General features: G+C 36.7%; 1 protein-coding gene across 1 annotated transcript in view; it reads right to left on the reverse strand.

The window, feature by feature from the left end:
• Window positions 1-20,063, reverse strand: part of LEKR1 (leucine, glutamate and lysine rich 1) — a 211,266-nt gene that overhangs the window by 101,175 nt on the left and 90,028 nt on the right. The gene's annotated exons all lie outside the window — the stretch shown is intronic.

Raw genomic sequence — 20,063 nt, forward strand, 5'->3', positions numbered from 1 at the left:
ATTGAATATGGGTTGGGGAAGGGGGGTGGATCATTTATTTTTCACTCAGATAGTGTCAGTAATACTCATGCTACTGGCCCATAATGTGGATGATTTGTAAATGTCTATGAGCAGCAGGTATGCTGTGTACCTGGGTAAAAGAGCACTATGTGTGAAAGAGTGACTGCTCTAAGTGTTGTCATGAGTATGTCCATGTGGGTATTAGGGACAGGGCGGAGGATAGTTCCCTCCTCTCACTGCTCAGATGGAGCTTCCTTGAAAATGCATCATGCTTAGCATAGAAGCCATGTATAACACAGAAGATCTGTTCCTAATCAAGCCTAGACTTAATGACACAGGTGCTATTTAATAATGCTGAATGACCAAATTAATAGATGATTGGTGACTGGATGGACAGACAATTACTTAGGTTAGGGGGGAGAGGAAAAAGGATTGCATCACTTTATGCCACAAGTACAGAATTGAAGAAAGAATAATGGGGGTAAGGAGTGGCTAAGATAGTAAAGTTGGACCCTCAGCTCACCTCCTATCCATGGGCACATCAAAATTACCACTGTTTGCAGAGAAACTATCTATAAAAATGACCTGAAGACTAACAAAAGATTTTCCACAACTAAAGACATAAAGGAACTATAATAAGACAAATAGGAGGGGCAGAGACACAAAATAGTCAAGACCCACACCCTCAGGTAGGTGATCCATAAATGAGGGTATAAAAACAATTGCAGAATTTTTCCCCAAGGAACAAGAGGTCTAAGACCCAAATCAGGCTCCCCAGCCTGGGAGTGCTACACCAGGAAGACGAGTCCCCAGAACATCTGACAATGGAGGCTGGTGGGGCTTGCATATGAAAATACTGGATGGCTGTAGGAAACTGAGACTCCTCTCTTAAATACAAAATCACACATGCCATAAGTCCCAGTATAGAGCCAGGAGTTTGAAAGGAGCCTGTGTCAGACCTATTTGCTTATCTTAAAAAGCCTCCTGGAGATACAGGAGGCAAATGGGGCTTCCCATGGAGAGAGAGACATCAGAAGCAGTCATTTTGGGGAGTTTATTCTACCAGAAGGACACTGGCAAGCACCATTTTGGAGTCCTCCTTCTAGACTGTTAGTTCTGGGGGCTAAACCACATACCAGCAAACTGACACCAGCCCTGGTGTCATGGGCTCATGACACCATGACATGACACCATGACACCTCATGCCTGGCAGTCAGCTACCCTTGGACCCAGTCCTATCTACCACAGTGCCAGTTGCCAACCCCAACTACCAGCGCATCCACAGTAGTCAGCCCTGCCACAACAGAAGGCCCACACAGTCTACATAAGAGTATCCATACAGAGTATAGCTTTCATGATCAGAGGAGAATGTGCTTGTTGGGCCCCATAGGACATCTTCTACATAAGGCCACTTTTCCTAGATCAGAAGATATCATCAGCCTACCTAATACATAAAAAAAAAAAACATAGAGAATTAAGTCAAATTAGGAGACAGGGGAATATTCTCCAAACAGAGGAACAAGAAAAAAAACGAGGAAAAAGAACTAAACAAAATGGAGATAAGAAATCTACCCACTAAACCGTTCAAGGAAACAATTACAAAGATGCTTAAGGAACTTGGAAGAAGGATGGATGAACATGAGACAAGTTTACCAAAGAGTTAGAAAACATAAAAGAAGACCCAAACAGAGCCAAAGAATAATATAACTGTCAAAAATGTATTACAAGTAAGCAACAACATATTAGACGATACAGAGGAACAGGTTATTAATCTGAAACTCAAAGAAATAGAAATCACCAAAGCTAAATAGAAACCAAAACAAAAATCCATCTGTTTTAATGAGGGTAGTTTAAGAGACCTCTGTGACAATAGCAAGTGCATGAACATTTGCATTATAGGGATCCCAAAAGGAGAAGAGAGAGAGAAAAGGGGGCAGAGAATTATTTGAAGAAATAATAGCTAGAATTTTTCATAACTTGGGAAATGAAAAAGACATCTAGGTCCAGGAAGTAAAGAGAAGGCCAAATAAGATCAACCCAAAGAAGTCCATACCAAAGCACATTATAATTAAGATGGCAAAAATTAAAGATAAAGACAGACATTAAAAGCAGCAAGAGAAAAACTACTAGTTACATACAAGGGAATGCCCCCATAAGACCATCAGCTAACTTTTTAGCATAAAGTAGCCCAGAAAGGAGTGGTATAATATATTCAAATTGCTGAAAGAAAAAAAAAACACAAAACTCAGAAACAATACTTTATCCAACAAGGGTATAATTCAGATTTAAAGGTGATATAATTTTACAGATAAGCAAAAGCTGAATGAGCTCAGCACAACTAAACCAGCTATTCAAGAAATAGTAAAGGGACTTTTCTGATGGAAAAGAAAAGACTGCAACTAGAAATAAAATTGTAAAAGAAATTTTAAAATCTCATTGGTAAAGGCAAGCATATAATAAAGGCAGTAGGTCCAACATTTGTAAAACTAATAGCAAGATTAAAATAAAAAAGTAGCAAAATCATCTATATCCACAATAAAAATAATTAAGGATACACAAATCCAAAAGATGTAAAAATTCAACGTCAGAAACATTAAACATGGTAGGGGGGTGAAAATGTACACTTGTTAGAATGCATCTGAACTTAAGAGATGAGGGCAATTGTGCAGTAGTTTGAGCATTCTTTGGCATTGCCTTTCTTTGGGATTAGAATGAAAACTGACCTTGTCCAGGCCTGTGGCCACTGCTGAGTTTTCCAAATTTGCTGGCATATTGAGTGCAACACTTTGACAGCATCATCTTTAACAACTTGAAATAGCTCAACTGGAAATCCATCACCTCCACTAGTTTTGTTCATAGTGATGCTTCCTAAGGCCCTCTTGACTTCGCATTCCAGGATGTCTGGCTCTAGGTGAGTGATCACACCATCGTGATTATCTGGGTCGTAAGGATCTTTTTTGTACAGTTCTTCTGTGTATTCTTGCCACCTCTTAATATCTTCTGCTTCTGTTAGGTCCATACCATTTCTGTCCTTTATTGAGCCCATCTTTGCATGAAATTTTCCCTTGGTATCTCTAATTTTCTTGAAGAGATCTCTAGTCTTTCCCTTTCTCTTGTTTCCCTCTATTTCTTTGCACTGATCACTGAGGAAGGCTTTCTTATCTCTCCTTGCTATCCTTTGGAATTCTGCATTCAAATGGGTGTATCTTTCCTTTTCTCCTTTGCCTTTCATTTCTGTTCTTTTCACAGCTATTTGTAAGGCCTCCTCAGACAACCATTTAGCCTTTTTGCATTTCCTTTTCTTGGGGATGGTCTTGATCACTGTCTCCTGTACGATGTCATGAACCTCTGCCCATAGTTCTTCAGGCACTCTGTCTATCAGATCTAATCCTTTGAATCTATTAATCACTTCCACTGTATAATCATAAGGGATTTGATTCAAGTCATACATGAATGGTCTAGTGGTTTTCCCTACTTTCTTCAATTTAAGTCTGAATTTGGCAATAAGGAGTTCATGATCTGAGCCACAGTCAGCTCCTGGTCTTGTTTTTGCTGATTGTATAGAATTTCTCCATTTTTGGCTGCAAAGAATATAATCAATCTGATTTTGGTATTGCCCCTCGGTTGATGTCCAAGTGTAGAGTTTTCTCTTGCGTTGTTGGAAGAGGGTGTTTGCTATGACCAATGCGTTCTCTTGGCAAAATTCTATTAGCCTTTACCCTGCTTCATTCTGTATACCAAGGCCAAAATTGCCTTGGCAAATAGCCGGAGTAACTAGTATTTCTTGACTTCCTACTTTTGCATTCCAGTCCCCTATAATGAAAAGGGCATCTTTTTTTGGGTGTTAGTTCTAGAAGGTCTTGTAGGTCTTCATAGAACCATTCAACTTCACCTTCTTCAGCATTACCGGTCAGGGCATAGACTTGGATTACTGTGATAATGAATGGCTTGCCTTGGAAAAGAACAGAGATCATTCTGTCACCACACGCTGGTAAAGCAATGCTCCAAATTCTCCAAGCCAGGCCTCAACAGTACATGAACAATGAACTTCCAGATGTTCAAGATGGATTTAGAAAAGGCAGAGGAACAAGAGATCAAATTGCCAACATCTGTGGATCATCAAAAAAGCAAGAGAGTTCCAGAAAAACATCTATTTCTGCTTTATTGACTATGCCAAAGCCTTTGACCAGGTGGATCACAACAAATTGTGGACAGTTCTTAAAGAGATGGGAATACCAAACCACCTGACTTGCCTCCTGAGAAATCTGTATGTAGGTCAAGAAGCAACAGAACTGGACATGGAACAACACACTGGTTCCAAATAGGGAAAGGAGTACATCAAGGCTGTATATTGTCACCCTGTTTATTTAACTTAGTAGCAGAGTACATCATGCAAAATGCCGGGCTGGATGAAGCACAAGCTGGAATCAAGATTTCTGGGAGAAATATCAATAACCTCAGACATGCAGATGACACCACACTTATGGCAGAAAACAAAGAAGAACTAGAGAGCCTCTTGATAAGAGTAAAAGAGGAGAGTGAAAAAGCTGGCTTAAAACTCGACATTCAGAAAACTAAGATCATGGTATATGACCCCATCACTACATGGCAAATAGATGGGGAAACAGTGGAAACAATGAGAGACTTTATTTTTAGGGGCTCCAAAATCACTGCAGATGGTGACTGCAGCCATGAAATTAAAAGACGCTTACTTCTTGGAAGAAAAGTTATGACCAATCTAGACAGCATATTAAAAAGCAGGGACATTACTTAGTCAACAAAGGTCCATCTAGTCCAAGCTATGGTTTTTCCAGTAGTCACATATGGATGTGAGTGTTGGACTATAAAGAAAGCTGAGTGCCAAAGAATTGATGCTTTTGAACTATGGTGTTGGAGAAGATTCTGAGAATCCCTTGGACAGCTAGGAGATCCAACCAGTCCATCATAAAGGAAATCAGTCCTGAATATTCATTGGAAGGACTGATGCTGAAGGTAAAACTTCAATACTTTGGCCACCTGATTTGAAGAGCTGACTCATGTGAAAAGACCCTGATGCTGGGAAAGATTGAAGTCAGGAGAAAAAGGGGATGACAGAGGATGAGATGGTTGGATGGCATCACACCAACTCAATGGACATGAGTTTGAGTAAGCTCTGGGAATTGGTGATGGACAGGGAAGCCTGGCGTGCTGCAGTCCATGCGGTCACAAAGAGTCAGACATGACTGAGCAACTGAATGAACTGAACTGAACTGAAGAGATAATTAACTTGAAATACTCATTAAAATATACATATATATGTTTATATATGCATGTGTATATGTTTATGCACATACAGTACAGGAGCACCTAAATATATAAAGCCAATATTAGTAGACATAAAAGGAGAAATAGACAGTAGTACAATGATAGTAAGGAACTTAAAACCCCCACTTACACAATGGATAGATCATCCACACAGAAAAATAATAAATAAGAAAACGCTGGCTTTAACAGCATATTAAACTAAATGAATTGATGGATATAGAGATATTTCATTTTAAATCAACAGAATACAAATTCAAGTGTACATGAAATGTTCTCCAGATCAGATCACACACTTGGCCACAGAATACAAATTCAAGTGGACATGAAATGTTCTCCAGATCAGATCATATGGTAGGCCACACAAAAAGTCTCAACACATTTAAGAAATCACATCAAGCATCTTTTTTGACCACAACATCATGAGACTAGAAATCAAATATAAGGAAAAAAAAAACCCTGCAAAAACACAGAACATGTGGAAGCTAAACAATATGGTACTAAACAATCAATGGATTACCAAAGAAATCAGACAAAAAATACCTGGGAACAAGTAAAAATAGAAATGTCTATAGGATGCAGCAAAGCAATTCTAAGAAGGAAGTTCATAGTAGCACAAGCCTACCTCAGGAAACAAAAAAAATCTTAAATGAATAAACTAACCTTACACCTAAAAGAACCAGAAAAAGAAGAAAATACAAAAACCAAAGTTACCAGAAGGAAAAAAGTAATAACAATCAGAGAGATATAGGAGAAATATAAATCAGAAAACAAAAAGATCAATGAAACAGAAAGCTGGTTCTTTGAAAAGATAAACAAAATTGATAAGCCAGATTCATTAGAGAAAAGAGAGAGGGCCCAAAAAAAGTGAAATCAGAAATGAAAGTTACAACTGACACCACAAAAATATACAAAGTATCATAAGGGATTACTACAAACAACTACATACCAATAAAATGGACAGTGGAGAAGAAATGAGTAAGTTCCCAGAAACATACAATGTCCCAAGACTGAATCAGGAAGAAACAGAAAATATGAACAGACTGATTACCAGTAATCAAACTGAATGAGTGATTAAAAATACTCCCAGTAAACAAAATTCCAGGACTTGATGACTTCACAGGCAAATTCTACACACCATTAGAAAAAAAAAAAAAAAGATAACACCTATCCTTCTCAAACAATGCCAAAAATTACAGAAGAAGAAATGCTTCAAAACTCTTTCTAGGAGCTCAGCATCACCCTGATACCAAAACCAGAGAAAGACACCATCAATACAATAAAATAAAAATAAAAAAGATGAAAATTAAGGCCAATATTACAGATAAACATAGAAAAAAAATCCTCAACAAATATAGCAAACCAAATTCAACAATATATTAAGAGGATAATACTTTATAATCAATTCAGATTTATTCCAGAGGTACAAGGATGGTTCAATATCTGCAAATCAATCAATATTCTACACCACATTAAATCAACAGATAAATGGATAAAAAAGGTATGGTATATAAATATACATACACACACATATATACATTCCTCAGTCATAAAAATATGAAATTTTGCCATCTGCAACAACAAAGATGGTTTTAGGGGGCTTCCCTGGTGGCTCAGATGGTAAAGAATCTGCCTGCAATGCAGGAGACCCCAGTTCAATCCCTGGGTCAAGAAGATCCCCTGGAGAAGGGAATGGCAACCCACTCCAGTATTCTTGCATGGAGAATTCCATGGACAGAGGATCCTGGCAGGCTACAGTCCATGGGATCGCAAAGAGCCAGACACAACTGAACCAAACATGCTAAGTAAAATAAATGAGACAAAGACAAATACACATGATTTCACAGATATGCAGAATGTTAAAAATAAAATGAAAATAGATTCATAGACAATAAATGGGTGGTTGCCAGAGGAAAATAGGTGAAGTGGATTAAGAGGTACAGATCTCCAGCTATATAATAAATAAGTCATGGGCTATAATATACATCATAAGGAAGATGGTACAAAATATTGTATTAACTTTACATGGGGACAGATGGTTCCTAGACAGTGTGGTGATCATTTCATAATGTATGCAATTGTCAAGTCATTATTTCATACACCTGAAACTAACACAATGTTACATACATCAATTATATTTCAATAATGAAAAAAGAATGAATGGTGCTAATCATTCCGAGAGAGGCAGACTTAGGAATTAAAGCAAAGTGCAGAGTCCACAGGATTAAAAAAAAAAAAAAAAAAGTCTAAATTTAACCCAAGGACCTGAGGGCGATGGTGTAGTCAAAGAAAAGTCAGAGAAAGTGGCAAGGCTAAGATCTAGCCTTAAAAGAGAAAAATCACACTGGAGGGGAAGGAGGGAGAGGAAGAAGGTTGCCTTGGCACAGGTGAAACATGACTAGAGAGTGAACCAGAATAACAGCTATCCCAAAGGTGAGACAGGAATCTCAGAGAAGAGATAACCATCCTAAGGAGTGGATGCCTAAGAGAAGTGAAGAAAATTCTAAGATTTGAACATTTGTAAAATGAAGAAAATATGTAAAATAGAAATAATATTTATAGGAAAGCTCAAAGTCAGGAGCAGATGACAAAGGAAACAAAGACTTCTAAGACTCCAGTGATCAAAGATGAAGTGGCTTCTACAATAGGCCCTTTTATTAGTCTCCATATTCCAATTGTGACCTGTTTTCATGTAAGAACTCTCTGGGTTCTAGTTGATATCATCTGGTTTGCAACTTGTCTAGAGTCTGTAGGTTATCCATGTATTTTTTTGTGGGGGTGGGGGTGTGGGTGTGTGAAATCCCTGCTTTTGGGTATAGAAGCATCCCAAACAGTATCCCAATGTCAAGTTAGCCTCTTTTAAGATCTGTTGGAATATCCTATGATAAGCCAAAATGGAAAAGAATTAAAAAAAAAAGAATTTAAAGTGTTACCTCCTTCCCTACCTCTACTCCTACTTCCATCTTTTTGAGAAAAATCTGTTTTGAAACAAAAAAATTTTTTTCCATTAAAGAAAAAACAGCTGTTGGATTTAGCAAAACTAAGGATTACTTTAAACCTCCATTACTTTAAACCTCCCTAGTTTTCTGTTTGTAAAATCAGCACTTCTCCTGTTTTGGAAGACAAGGTTATGTTATTCCTTCTGGAGTTCAAGGCTTCAAAAGCAATCATAGGGCTGGTCAATTCACTACAGTGGACTCCCTTTGAAAATCATGCCTTGCAGGTAAGGTCCCAGTGGAACTCTGTTCAGAGAGTCTTCCATCTGCCATGCATGAGATGACTCCTGAATTAATCACAGACACTCCCTTCTTCAGCAATGTGTTCTAAGAGCAGACAAACTGCTGTTACAACTAGCCAATGTTGACTGAAAATAAATTAGTGGAGGCAGATTTTTGAGTAAATTAAAATTCATAGTTTTCATTGGTTATTAAAGGAGTATTTAAGGAAATTCTAATACTTTTATCCTAAATATAACTATTTGGTTTGCTCTCACAGCAGGAAAAACCACTTTAAATGGTGGCTTAATATTCTCTATTTGTGCAGTTCTTTTGTGTTCCTACATTTTGTCTTGTTGACTGTCTAAACACTACAAGGTAGTTAAGGAAAGCTACAAGCTGTAATCAAGATTACCGGGAGACGTATCAATAACCTCAAACATGCAGATGACACCACCCCTATGGCAGGAAAGTGAAGAGGAACTAAAGAGCCTCTGATGAAAGTGAAAGAGGAGAGTGAAAAAGCTGGTTTAAAAGGCAACATTCAAAAAACTAAGATCATGGCATCCAGTTCCATCTCTTCATGGCAAATAGATAAGGAAACAATGGAAACAGTGAGAGACTTTATTTTCTGGGCTCCAAAATCACTGCAGATGGTGACTGAAGCCATTCATTAAAAGATGCTTGCTCCTTGGAAGAAAAGCTATGACAAAACTAGTGAAAGAGAAACTGAAGTCTCTCAGTGTGTCCGACTCTTTGCGATCCCATGGACTACACAGTCCATGGAATTCTTCAGTCCAGAATACTGGAGTGGGTAGCCCTTCCCTTTTCCAGGGAATTTTCCCAACCCAGGGATTGAACCCAGGTCACCCGCATTGCAGGTGGACTCTTTACCAGCTGAGCCAAACCCAGACACTATATTAAAAAGCAGAGACACTACCTTGCTGACAAAGGTCCGTATAGTCAAAGCTATGGTTTATCCAGTAGTCACGTATGGATGTGAGAGTTGGACCATAAAGAAAGCTGAGTGCCAAAGAACTGATGCTTTTGGACTGTGGTGTTGGAGAAGACTCTTGAGAGTCCCTTGGACTGCAAGGAGATCCAACCAGTCCATCCTAAAGGGAATCAATCCTGAATAGTCACTGTTAGGACTGATGCTGAAGCTGAAGCTCCAATACTTTGGCCACCTGTTGCAAAGAGCCAACTCATTAGAAAAGACCACTGATGCTGGGAAAGATTGAAGGCAGGAGGAGAAGGGGATGACAAAGGACAAGATGGTTGGATGGCATCACAGACTTGATGAACATGAGTTTGGGCAAGCTCCAGGAGTTGGTGATGGACAGAGAAGCCTGGTGTGCTGCAAAGAGTCGGACACGACTGAGCGACTGAACTGAATTGATCATATTCCCATTTTATAGATGAAGTAACTGAGTCAAATAAATTGATAACTTATTCAGAAGTCCTGTAAAAGGCATAAACTTGCCAAAAAGCAGAAGTGTTTGACTCCTGAATCAGTACTTATTATTTATTTTTTTTTAATTTTATTTTATTTTTAAACTTTACATAATTGTATTAGTTTTGTCAAATATCAAAATGAATCCGCCACAGGTATACATGTGTTCCCCACCCTGAACCCTCCTCCCTCCTCCCTCCCCATACCATCCCTCTGGGTCGTCCCAGTGCACTAGCCCCAAGCATCCAGTATCATGCATCGAACCTGGATCAGTACTTTTTAAAAACTGAACCACGTCACTCTTTTTTTTTTTTCCAATTTAACAGGAGCTACTAATTAAGGAATGTAGTACTTATACAGTACACAACATGCATGAAACTCAAAAACATTATGCTAAGTCAAATAAGCCAGACAACAAAGATCACGTTAAATGATCACGTTATATGATTCTATTTATATGAAATGTCTAGAATAGGAAAATCTATACAGAAAGAAAGCAAATGAATGACTTGTGGGGGAGGGGCAGGAGGGCAAGGGAAATAAATGACCAGGAGGTTTCTTTTGGTTATAGAAATGTTCTAAAATTAGATCATGGTGATGGTCATAAATTCTGTAAATATCCTAAAAACCACTGAATTTGTACACTTAAAATGCTTAAATTTTATTATATTTAAGATATTTCTCAATAAGGCTATTCTTTAAAAGTTCAACTAGGATGTTAAAACCATATGTGCAAAACAATTTAAGTAAAATATTTATGTATTATTTATTACATCAAAAAGTTTCCTGAGAGAAAAAATACCCAAAAGTGTTTTCACTAGGAATAAATTTTAAAGTTGGTCAAATAAATTTTAGGAAGAACATTAATGCTAAAGTGATTAATCTTAATTCTGTCTTCTAATATTTGTGACTGCTGACAAAAGTAAAGGACACTCTATTCTACTAGGTGGAAGGAAAATCATTTAAATGGATGGGTTTGTGGGTCACAATGACCTCTAACAGGAGTATTATCAATTGAGATAAATTATGCATTTGGAAGCTATATTAGTGTGAGCTAAACATAAAATTACAAAAGTTATGTAAATAAATCTTTAAAAGGGAACTGAGAATTTAGCTTCTAAAATTTCATATTATAAGCTTTCCTATGAAAAAGATGAAAGTTTGGCATTAAGATTAAGCTGCTAATTAGTGCCTATGATTTACTCTTACACCACTATCAAATACATGGACTAGAATTATCGTATGAACTTACATTTTCAAGCATTTATGTTTCAAAAGACAAAGGGAAAATGTGGGCCAAACAAAGAAAAATTTTTATGTAGAAAAGTAAAGATCATAAAGACTATATACTTGAATTAAAGTTGAAATTGTTCAATGGTGATTTAAAAGAAAAAGTATCAGTGTAAAAATAAAAATATTTATATGAAACATTAGAACTTTTAAATTCTATGTATAAGTACACAAGAGTAATGACACAGTATACAGCACAGGTTTAAAAAATTCAGAATATAAAAAATTCATGCTAGTTAAAAGTATAACATGCTAATTCACTTATTGAGAGAGAGAAGCTAAGAGAGATTTAGGAACAACTAAGAGCATAAATAAGAAGCCACAGTACAAAAGTGCAAGTGATATGAAATTAGAGATTGCAAGATACAGGGGAAATTAATAGTAAAACCTTTGAATGCTCTGATGGAAAAAACAGGGGACAGAAGGTAGGGCAGATAAATTAGGCTAGAAAACAGAAGGGGAGAAGTTTAACTAGTACTAGAAAGGAAGCCTTACTGTGATGCTTATCACTCACTTAAAAGCTGGTTCTGCAACTGTGGAGAAGCCAGGAAAAGGACTTGTAAGAAGGAATATAAACAATGCAAATACTTAAAAACTGGATTTAAGATTACTAATTATAAAAAGTCATTTACAAAGCTCATATCAAAAAATGTATTTAAATACTTCTTATTGTATTCTTTGAACAAATCATTATGCTTCTTTAAAACAAGATGCAGGGAGAGTCAAGAGATGAACAGTATCAGTCTGCCCTTATTTTCATCTGCCCAAACAAACTGTAAAATGCCATGTTCATTATGTTAATCCAGTGATTCGTCTGGGGAGAAGATATTGACTATGATGCATGGTTTTTCCTCTTCTCAAATAATCGACATGATTTCTGAAAAGATATTAATAAGCTGGAAAAGCTATCAATGATGAGTATTGAGATATTGGAAAATCTTAAGCACATTAATTCATTAGTAATTGAAAAATTAGGCATGTATTTAAAAGAAAGCAGACTAAGAAGTAAGATTGTTGAAGTTTATGAAAATTATGAAAGTAAATGTAAAATAGTAGAGAAAGTAAAAGTAATTTGGCTACAAAATTGGAGCTAGAGAAATTTATAGCATGTTCTTAATATAAAGACAAAAAAAGGCTGTTAAGAATGGCTAAAATTAAGAGTGCTGGCACATATAACCAGTGTGGGGCTAGGAATCAGACATCCCATGAAGACCTGTAAAGAGGTGGAGAGCATCTGCACACCAGAAGTCAAAGTGAAGATGAGGCCAGTTGGCTGGTATGTGGTTAATGCCAAATAAACAGTTACTGAAAAAATGAAGTTATTCCCAGGATATGGTCAGCCCAGCACCAATTGATGGAAAAAGATGAGTTGCGGTAAGAGCCTGGCATACAGGTCAATGGATAGTGAGCACAGACAAAAGCAGATTATAGCAAATAGAAAACAGGTACTGAGAAGAGGGTAGCAGAGGGGCTGTCTTGGACCACTGGAAACGGGAACACCTGTAAAATTCCCCCATGGACCCTAGATGGAAGAAAAAAAGTGTACCAAGTATGGGAATACAATACTGCCAAGACCTGAGATGGAAATTTTGCTGTCTTTCCTGCACTTGTAGTTCTATAGCTTTCCTAACCTAGACAGCATATTGAAAAGCAGAGACATTACTTTGCCAACAAAGGTCCGTCTAGTCAAGGCTATGGTTTTTCCTGTGGTCATGTATGGATGTGAGAGTTGGACTGTGAAGAAAGCTGAGCACTGAAGAATTGATGCTTTTGAACTGTGGTGTTGGAGAAGACTCTTCAGAGTCCCTTGGACTGCAAGGAGATCCAACCAGTCCATTCTGAAGGAGATCAGCCCTGGGATTTCTTTGGAAGGAATGATGCTGGGGCTGAAACTCCAGTACTTTGGCCACCTCATGTGAAGAGTTGACTCATTGGAAAAGACTCTGATGCTGGGAGGGATTGGGGGCAGGAAGAGAAGGGGGCGACAGAGGATGAGGTGGCTGGATGGCATCACCGACTCGATGGACGTGAGTTTGAGTGAACTCCTGGAGTTGGTGATGGACAGGGAGGCCTGGCATGCTGCAATTCATGGGGTCGCAAAGAGTCGGACACGACTGAGTGACTGAACTGAACTGAAGCCACTGTATCCACTTTTGTAAAATGAATTGAAGAGAAACAATATGTTGGTGCAATCAGTTCACCCAAGGGTACTTGCGGATAAAGTAAGAGGGACATTAAAAAACATTCCAAATGTTCTAACAATTTCAGTGGAGAACTTGATATGGAAATAAGATTGTTGTGGGGTTTTAAAAAAATCCAAAAAACAAAACAACAACAACAAACCTAATTCCCTTCATGGGTAGGTTCATAGGAAGCGGTACTTGTCATCTTGAGTTAAGAAAAGCATTAATGATCCTGTCCACTATGACCTATTGATTTCCAATGGTTTCAACCAAGAGAGCGGTAACAGATAGCCTTTTAAGATGGTTTCTTTCTTTCTTAACACAGTTTGAATGCTGTTACCCATGGAGTGAATCTATTCTATACGAGCAGCAGAAACCTAATTTAGTCTTGAAATTTTGTGCTATTTTGCTCTGCAATTACACTGTCCTTCAGACGAACCTGTATTACATCTATAACTACACAACTTCTACATGAAGAACTGAACAGATCAGCTGCACCTTTGATTTGTATATGGACTTCATTTAATGAAAGTGAGGAGTTAATGAATATAACAACTATGGCTAACCAGCACTGAATTATTTTGGTGAGTTTGTTTTTTTTTTTTTTAAATTGTAGGAGGTGGAATGTGAGCTGAGTCTTGAAATATTTGTAGACTTTTCTTCTTTTTGTTAAGAAAGTTTATTCTTTATAATCAGAAAAAATTAAATAAGGGAAAAATCACCCATATTTCCATCACATTAAAATTTATTCTCATCTTTATTGTTCTCTTCTAGTTTCTATTCATAAACATACCTATTTTGACATAATTCTAAGGGATACACAATTCTTTGATTTTTTTTTAGTATGTAATGTTATAATTACAGCATTTCCCATGCTGATGCCCAGTGTTCATATTGTTATTTTAAAAGTCTAAATAATGTTCCAAGTAATGGCATATGATAATTTATTACCCATTTCATTAGAGTTAGGGATAAATTATTCCTAGCCACTCACCATTAAAAATATGATCTTTGCAAGTAAATAAACTTCTTCTGCAGTTTCCTAAACATAAATTCAAAGAAGGAGATTATTTGATCACAAACATCTTTATGGGTTTGTTGATCAGTCACTGAGTCATATCCAACTCTTTGCGACTCCATGGACTGCAGCATGAGAGGCTTTCCTTTTCTTCACTATCTCCTGAAGTTTGCTCAAATTCATGTCTATTGAGTTAGTGATGCTATCTAACCATCTCATCCTCTGCCACCCTCTTCTCCTTTTGTCTTCATTTTTTCCCAGCTTCAGGGTCTTTTCCAACGAGTCGGCTCTTCACATCAGGTGGCCAAAATATTGAAGCTTCAGCTTCAGCAGCAGATCTTCCAGTGAACATTCAGAGTTTATTTCCTTCAGGATTGACAGCTTTGATCTCCTTGCAGTCCAAAGGACTCTCAAGAGTCTTCTCCAGCAACACAATTCAAAAGCATTGATTCTTTAGCACTCAGGCTTCTTTATTGTCCAGCTCTCACATCCATACATGACTACTGGAAAAACCATAGCTCTGACTATAAGGATCTTTGTCAGCAAAGTGATGTCTTTGCTTTTTAATACACTGGCTAGGTTTGTCATAGCTTTCCTTTCAAAGAGCAAGTGTTTTTTTAATTTCACGGCTGCAGTAACCATGCACAGTGATTTTGGAGCCCAAGAAAACATAATCTGTTACTGCTTCCACTTTTTCCCTATTTGCCATGAAGTGATGGGACCAGATGCCATGATCTTAGTTTTCTAAATATTGAGTTTTAAGCCAGCTTTAACCCTCATCAAGAGGCTCTTTAGTTCTATCTGACTTTCTGCCATTAGAGTGGTATCATCTGCATATCTGAGGTTATTGCTTTTTTCCATGAAATCTTGATTCCAGCCTGTGATTCATCCAGCCTGGCATTTTGTATAATGTTTTCTGGGTTATAAAAATATAATATTTTTCTATCACCAAAGAAAAGGAGAAGCTTTACCACTAAAGTCTTTGTATTAATATAAAAGGAAGTGGTGAATGTTTTTAATTTTGTTATTAGTAATTAAATGGAGAAGGCAATGGCACCCCACTTCAGTACTCTTGCCTGGAAAATCCCATGGATGGAGGAGCCTAGTAGGCTGCAGTCCATGGGGTCGCTAAGAGTCAGACACAACTGAGCAACCTCACTTTCACTTTTCACTTTCATGCATTGGAGAAGGAAATGGCAACCCACTCCAGTGTTCTTGCCTGGAGAATCCCAGGGACGGGGGAGCCTGGTGGGCTGCCGTCTATAGGGTCACACAGAGTCGGACACGACTGAAGTGACTTAGCAGTAGCAGTAGTAATTAAATATTTCTTGCTTGTTTACCATATTTCTGGTGTTAATTTTGTTTCTGTTTTTTAGCAGTTGCCTGCTTGGAGTCTTCTCACATACTTGAATAAATTATTTATATGGATTGGATAGTAACCCTTTGCATACCATACATGATATAAATTTTTTTCCATCTATTTTTATGTTGTTTGGCAGGTTTTTTAATTCAGATATTCTACATTTTTATAGGCAAAACCTATCAATTTTACTCTTTGTAATTTCTAAAGTGCTGCTTTATCCTCTATAATTAGGGTAAGTTCTATATCTTTTTTTGGTGCTAGTTTTTCCTGTTATTTTTTTCCTATTTAATTTGAGGTTTATTTTGGTGTCTTTGGGTTATTTTGCTTCAGTTATCCCTATCCCACTTATTACATAGTTTTGTTTTTCCCATTTGCTAATAACACTTATATTAAAATTGATTCTACTTCTGGATTTTCTATTCTGTTCTAAAAATATACATTGTTATTTTTACAGCTGCTAAACACTCCTATAACAACCTATTCCAAATATGCTAGAACTAGGGAGCTAAACACCATCCTTGCTTTCCAGACTATTTAAAAGTATATTTTCCCAAGATCTGAAATGAGAGCAACCAACACAAAGTAGCAGAAGCAGTAGAGAATTTATTCCAAGATCAACCACTATTCAGGACCAGAGGAGGTAGGGGATCCTGTTGGGTGTCCAGTGTTTCGAGGACATAGCAGCTGTACCCTCTCCAGATGGTTTTGCAGGGGCATGATTATGGCTGTGTTTCTGGCAGTTCTAGCTTCACAGTTTTCTAACCATCTTCTAACCACATTCTCAAAGATTCTGAATATCTACATAATATCTTTTCAATAAAATCCTTTGACAATTAATTTCTAGTACTTGCAACTAAGAAATCTCACTAATGCTTATTTTATTCTATTCTGTTTATTTTATATATATGTTTTTTACAAACAAAAAGACATTTTATTAACATTGTTATGGCAATGCCTCCCATGAACTGATGGATCCTCAACATATAGTCCACTGAGCTGCAAGTGATGAATCAGAGTGAAACGATTATTGTAAACAGTGCAGAAAACTAATACAATTATGTAAAGTTTAAAAATAAAATAAAATTAAAAAAAAATTTTTTTTAAAAAGTAAAAAAAAAAGAATAACCCCAAACCTCAAAAGAAGATGGAAAATCACTTACAAAAAAAGTAAATAAAAATAATATACATTTTTCTGTTTTAAAAAGTACAAATTCTCAAATGGCAGAGGGTGGAAAGCCCTAGGACCTGGCACCCCAGTATCCTTGATGGTTGAGGGGACGGGCCTACTCTGGCTCCTGAAGTTAAATTTAAGCATCCTGGTTCTTCATCTTTTTTACTACTGCTATACAATTTTCATTCCTAATAATTTCTTCAGCACATCAGCTTCACAGTTACCAGCCTTCATCAAAGTGTTAAGAGCAGAGACTCTCCCACTGTAAGGCTAAAATCTGAGTAAAGAGTGAAGAGACCAGACATGAGAATCTTAAAAAGCCAAATGATGGTGGAACCAGTGACAAACACTCCTTTTAAAATAAGCCTTTCTATTTTTTTTTACTATGCTGAAATGTGAACATGCTTTTTCCTATTTTCCTTATTTTCAAACTAGTACAAAATTTGCCTCATCACAGGAATCACCTTGAGCATTTATTAAGAGTACAGCATCTTAGAATCTTGGAGATACTTAATGTGTTTGAACTGATGTGCAAGAATATACACTTTCAATAGGTCCCTTTATTATCTTGCCACACAAATTTCCACAGTCCTGGATATTCTTATGGTCAGGCAATTTTGGAAAACACTTCCTTAGCTTTAATTCTGAGAAAACTTGTTAAGCTAATGGTCCATTTTTGTAAGAGGAAAGTGGAGGGTAGAAATTCATCCCCCCCTTTTTTTTTTCACACAGAAAAGGAGTTCAGTGTTTTCATATGCCTTTTTGGAACTGAGTGAAATGATTAAAGAGTAACAAGCTTTGGCCCAACAGAGACCTGAGTTTGAATCTTAGCAGTGTGACCATGGCTTACTTCTCTATGTCTGATAAGAATAATAAAAGCTTACACATTAGAATGGGGCTTCCCAGGTGGCAATAATGGTAAAGATCTGCCTGCCAATGCAGGAGACATAAGATACCCGGGTTCGATCCCTGGGACAGAAAGATCCCCTGGAGAAGGAAATGGCAACCCACTCCAGTATTTTTGCCTGGAGAATCCCATGGACAAGAGGAGCCTGGAGGGCTACAGTCCATAGGGTCACAAAGAATTGGATAGGACTGCGCGTACACATTAGAAGACTATGAGGATTAGATGAAAGATGCTTGCTGCTGCTGCTGCTGCTACTGCTAAGTCGCTTCAGTCATGTGCTAGTCAAATGACTGGCAGAGAGGGTTCCTAGTTAGTGAAAATGTTCTCCTTTTCTTCTCTTGTCTTATGTCAGTAAATTACTTCTTTTCTTCAAATATAGAAAGGTAGTTACTTGACTTAACCCTTAACTGCCTGTTACATGCAATATAAGACACATTCTCTAAAGTTTTACTGTTCTTTCAAGAAACAAAAACATTTAAGGAAATGGCTTATCTTAGAAATCAGATTTGGAGAAGGCAATGGCACCCTACTCCAGTATTCTTGCCTGGAAAATCCCATGGACGAAGGAGCTTGGTAGGCTGCAGTCCATGGGGTCGCGAAGAGTCGGACACGACTGAGCGACTTCACTTTCACTTTTCACTTTCATGCATTGGAGAAGGCAATGGCAACCCACTCCAGTGTTCTTGCCTGGAGAATCCCAGGGACGGGGGAGCCTGGTGGGCTGCCGTCTATGGGGTCGCACAGAGTCGACACGACTGAAGCGACTTAGCAGCAGCAGAAATCAGATTAAATGATGAACTAAAAGAGAGATAAGAATAATAACCTTTGATTTGGGGGGGACTGCATTTTTTAAGAGTTATTTATAACTATGAAATGTATGTTTTAGCAAATCCATCCTAAATTTGTCCTCCTCTATGAAGTCTGAAATAACAGAATGGCATATTAAGAGTTTTATTTTACATAATTTTATTTAATTTTATCAATGAGGAATATATTCAAGTGGTTCAAAATATTTTAAAAGTATCAAATATACAGTTGAAATTGTTACACTGATGTTTATAACATAAATGTATCTATAATATTACTTTAATATTTTTGTCTTGATTTTGGTAACAGGTTTACCCTGGCTTTATAGGATGAGTTGGGAAATATTTCCAATTTTTCAGTTTTTTAGAAAATATTGTATAAAATTAGGATCCTCTCTTCCTTGAAAGTTGGCAGAAATTGCTTGTAAAATATAATCTAGCTTTTTTCTGGTGAGAAAATATTGCTTTGATTTCTTTAATAGTTATAGGAACATTTAATCTTTTTGATTAAGTTATGGTAAGATATATTTTTCTAATAATATGTCCATCTTATATAAGATTTCAAAGTTGTTGGCAGCATTCACTTTTCTTTTTACTCTATATCTGCAGTTACTGTTCCTGTTTCATTCCTTATATTTTTCATTTGTTTCTTTTCTCTTCTTGTAATTGAATTGCTAGAGGTTTGTCTATTTTATTATTTTTTTTAAATCAATGCTTTTTTGTTTATCTTCTTTATCATATTTTTGTTTTCTATCTCACTGACTGCTGCTCTTATTTTTACTGTATTTTTTATTTTATGTTGAGTTTATTCCCTCCTTCTTATGTAAATATTTAAAGCTATACATCTCCCTCAAAGTGTCACTTTGGCTGCATCCCAAAAATATTAATAAGATTAATATCACTAAAAATATTAACTCTCTAAAAATCAGTATAAATATAATGTAATCCCAATTAGAATTCTTGTTTGGATTAGAGTTGAATAAAATTACTTTAAATTTTATGTGGAAGAATATCTACCTGTGAATATGTAAGAAAAGTATACAGACTGGAAGAGAAAACCTTACTAGATCTCTATCAGAGTCTTTGGATTAGAGGTGAATAAATGATCTTAAAGCTCAAATTGAAGAAAACTTCTAAATATTTTTTGAAATATATTTTTAAAAAGTATTTAAAAAGTAAGAACAAAGAAGAAAGACTTACCAGTTATGAGAATATGCTATTAAGTCTAATGAATATGATATTAATGGTACATCCAATAATTAGTGGAACAGAAAAGAGAATACAGTAATAGATGTCAGCATTTTGAAATTTTGCCATATGGCAGATAGTAGTTTTATTTAGTAGGTAAAGGATAGA

The sequence above is a fragment of the Bubalus kerabau genome, chromosome 2 (assembly GCF_029407905.1).
Source record: "Bubalus kerabau isolate K-KA32 ecotype Philippines breed swamp buffalo chromosome 2, PCC_UOA_SB_1v2, whole genome shotgun sequence".
Taxonomy (NCBI): Eukaryota; Metazoa; Chordata; class Mammalia; order Artiodactyla; family Bovidae; genus Bubalus; species Bubalus kerabau.